At 38.7% G+C, this 4,427-nt stretch overlaps 1 pseudogene; it reads right to left on the reverse strand.

Annotated features, from left to right (window-relative positions):
- Window positions 1-465: 465 nt before the first annotated feature.
- On the reverse strand, window positions 466-1,464 carry LOC149264142 (uncharacterized; annotated as a pseudogene).
- Window positions 1,465-4,427: the final 2,963 nt, after the last annotated feature.

A 4,427-nucleotide genomic window follows, 5' to 3' on the forward strand; every position in this document is an offset into this window, starting at 1 on the left:
GAGATTGTTGGTCCTGCTCCACTTTGAGCCATTTGTTTTATGGTATTTATGTGCAGGTCATTTCTGCCATCACTTATGAATATTTTCTTAGCTAAATTCTGGCTGCCACCTCCGTCATTTCTCCAACACCATTTTTGGCCTCCCTCTGCTTCGTAACTCCTATTTTCTGCCTTGCATACAGAGCGCTGCCCCTCTGCTCTTCTCTAACTGGTTTTTTATAATTACCTGCATATAACGTTGCACTTCCCTGACATATAATCCTGATGCATATATAATGCGTTGCCCTAACATGATATAATATGTCGTTCCATATAATGCGATGCCCTAAAATCCTATGTTTCTATTCTAAAATCTCCCTAATTTAACGTTTTTGTGTCCACCAACACTGCGGATTCTTTAGGTTAAACGGTCTCCTCAATTTTGTCGATTTATGATTGTGAGATGGTGCCTTCACACAGGAACGAACTACACTACATCGTTGGATGATGGCTCAGTCAAAGGGTAGAGCTTGTGTGAGGTAGCCAGTACAACAAATGGAACTGCATGTCGATGAGCTGCAAGTGCAACCATATGATGTCCTAATGGTGCTATGACTCCACCATTGGCCATGACAGCATGAGCACCTACCATGACCATGTTCACACATGATATCATAGCAAAGACAGCTGAATCAGTAATCACTATTGTTTTCAAATCTTTTGCAACGAGCTCTTTAGCAAGGACATGTCCTTGATATCTAGGAGCACCCTCTGCAATGAAAACTTGAAAAGATATCTTTTTCTTAGCCTCACAAAGAAATTGCATCACTATCATTAAGTGTCCTAAAGTTAATATCACCTCATTTTGATGAATATGTTCCAATGCTTGCTATGTAATCTGAGAGTGACTACTATCAATATATTTAATTGGTTCATTAATAGCCTCAATTACTCCATGCTTCAATTTCTAGCTCCTTGAGTTTTTGTCAGCTTTGCTTTTTCCTTCAGACTCGCCTCCGAAAGAACCAGTGAGAGGAGCAGCTGTTGGGCTAGGTATAGATTCTAAAATATTATGTAATGAGGAAGCTCACAAAGCACTTCTAGATGAAACAACATGAGCAGTTGTAGGTAATGCCAAAGAGTTATCATGTTGGGTATCATCCTCATCATCACTGCCAGTAGAGACACTTAAACCCCCAACACCCATTGTTGCTAAAGGCACATCCTCCTCGTGAATTATATGTAATATATGTCTCACAATGTTCCCAATAGATAGCTCAACTGGATTGGCATCTATAAGTTGCACGCCCACTGACCTTACAGCTTTAATAAGTGAAGTTTCCTGATTTGAGTGTGGTACTCTTTGTTGAGATATAACAGACCGTAGAAGAACTCCAGTTTCTCTAGAAGTGGCATGTGAATGCTCAACCTGCCGTCACTTGAGATTGACAACAAAATCATTAACTGCCGCCTGTAGGTCAGGCATTTTTTGTCACTGTATCTCAATAAGTGATTTGAAGATATGAACGAGAATCCTTCTCCCGATCAATTCATAATGGAATGGATACACATACATCCAGAGTCTTTGTTTCTTATTCATTCTCATTGCATCGCTTTCGTGATTGATTCCAGGGATAAATATTATTGTTAGTATATTTAACCTTTTTTTCAGAAGTGTTTCTGCTCACCATTCCTCCTCAGTAAAGGGCTTGTGGGTGTGGCCTATATATACATATTCCTGATCTCATATTGTGTATGTGTTCGTTGTTTTATATTATAATTCTGAAACTTATAATTTGTTTTGGGTTTTACAGTTCAATCTATGTTGGGTTCTTTCATTTCCGTAGCACAGGAGGAGGATCGCATCAATATCTAATCAATTATGGAGGCTTTACAAAGCTCTGTGGAAGCTAAGATGCCACTTTGTTGGGCGGTGGTAAAATACCATTAGCCAGGCAGCGTCTGATATTTCTGGTTGGTTCATCTTTGTGCATTCATACATGCCTGAACATGTGGAATAATCCTTTCATTGGCGCGTAGCTCTTACAAGTGGGTCACTGTTGTGTTCATCATTCTTATTGGAATACTGGAGGTATCTTTGACACTTTATATATTTCATTATGGCATATGCGTTGTTAGCTCTCCATAAATTCTGTGTGATATATGAGGGCATATTGTTTTCTTTGAAGAAGTGACAAGATCAGAGAATATTTTTCCGTACCCTAGTCAAAGCATTTATATATGAGCATTCAGGTCCTGTCCATGACATGTTGCTATAGATGTTGAAGTTTTGATAGCCATCATTTCTACTTTGAAAGTGAAGGAGTATTTGAAGGATCCAAGCAAGTTTGTAGTTGTTGCTGCCCCAATGTAGCATTGTATTTAAAACTCATTATAGTGCATTGATTCCTTGATTCGACTGCTACATAAGAGTTTGGTGGGTTATATAAAGGCAATGATTGTTTTGAAAAATAAAAGTAATCTTTTGTGGAGAAAAGTTTAGTCGGTTGTATTGTCAGAACATAGTGTTGGTCATGAGTAAACTCTCATATTTATATGGATTGTAATTAGTGCTTGCTGGTTGCACACTGATCATCTATTGCACATTTATAAAGGATATTGCTAGTGGGTATTACCTTTCTACATTGAGTAGTAGTTTTGATCAGTTTTTTTTAGGTGTAAATATGACATTAAAAAAAAAATGGCCAGAATTAATGAAGTATTAGAGTTCCTCAAAACTCTCATATTGTCTACTACTCATGATACATTAAAATTCAACAAAGTTTCTCTCACAGACATTCAGATTTGTCCACAAAATGCACAAGAGAAAATTGATTTTTTTCAGCTTGAATCTCAGCTACAGCAAGAAGAATTAAAACAGAGGAGTCATTCTGAACATGTTTATGTTCAGAACATTGAGACTGCAACCAATCAGAAGCAAGTCATAATGTTACAGTTGGTTTAGATTTAGTACCCAATAAAGCAGCAGTTGTACATGCAAATGCCCAAACTCAGTCTGCACTTCCCAAGCCCATCATCAGACCTTGGGAATAGCGTGTTAACAACAAGCACAGAACTACTCTTGGATATAACAAGGACTTGTCCTTTCATATTCCAAACTACTCAAAGCCAATTCAATTTCAAGATGCTGGATTTCTTGAGGATGATTCATCTCCACCTGTTCTTCATGATAGTTCACCTCCAGCTGTTCCAAATTCTACCTGTCTTCCACAACAACAACAACAACAACAGATTGTGAAATTCCAACACTGTGACCGAGTTGGCCATTTGAAAGATCACTGTTTTGATCTTCATCCATGTAAGCACTGTCATAAAACCAGTCGTTCTTCAAACAGATTCTCGAGAAACAAGTCTCCTGCAAGAACAAAGATTCATCTAGGATGGATCGCTTGTTGGTAATGGGCATCAATAGCCAAGAAGATATTCCAATCACATGTCAGAACTTGTTCCAGAGTATTGAACAGTTTTACAGTTGAGTTTTCTCCATCATCTCACCTTGTGTCTGACGGGGGGGAAATGATGGTCATCTACAAGCTTCAAAGTCACATCAAGCAAGCTTGAGCCACAACCTGTCATACCAGTTTCAGAGTTGTCGCCAGAGACAAAGATGCCCCTGAGCATGCCTTTAGTTGGTAATCTGGGACACTTCCTCTATCAGAAGACTTCAGCTTCCTTCCAGCTTCGGAAAAATTCTAGGAAATAAATTGAGGACACTTCCTTTAGCAGAAGACTTCAGCTTCTTTCCAGTTTTGGAAGAGTTCCAGGAATTGCATTAAGCATTCCAGAGTTGTTGGTCATCCTTAAACCATCACAGGTTGAGACTTCCCTTTTCAGGTTGAAGTTCTCCCTTTTATGCAGGGTGAGTCCTCCCTTTCATGGTTGAAGGTTTCCGTCTTCAAAACAATAGGAGCACTTCCTATAGCAGAAGACTTCAATTTCTTGCTAGTGTTGGAAGAGTTCCAGGAACTGCACTAAGCATTCCAGTGTTGGTGGTCATCCTTAAACCACTACAATTTATACCAACATTTCAGAGAGAACATTCAGCTTAGTGCTGCCATGCATTTTTGCATATTTTGTATTATAGCTCTCTTCTTGGACTCATACATAACCCTTCGGATTAAGGGGGGGAATGTTGGACACCTAATCCTTGATGGTTTAGTGTGGAAGCCGAATAGACAAAAGGAAGTGCAAGAGACCTTGGGATGTGAAGCCCAATGGTCAAACCATGTACTATAAATGTATATCTCTTGTTAATAAAAATGTACTCTCATGTTTTATCCTCAGATTCTCTTGCTGCCCATCTGTGTTTAACACAATCCTAGTAGAAGCCCCCAAAATCATGTATAGATTCCCTATAAATTTCATCTAACTTATATGTCTTCTTCCCCATACAATCTATGATATCCCAAATGGTATTCTGACTTATTT

This window comes from Pinus tabuliformis, chromosome 6 (assembly GCF_031772625.1).
Source record: "Pinus tabuliformis cultivar Carrire ecotype Pingquan chromosome 6, CPIR1, whole genome shotgun sequence".
In the NCBI taxonomy this organism is placed as follows: domain Eukaryota; kingdom Viridiplantae; phylum Streptophyta; class Pinopsida; order Pinales; family Pinaceae; genus Pinus; species Pinus tabuliformis.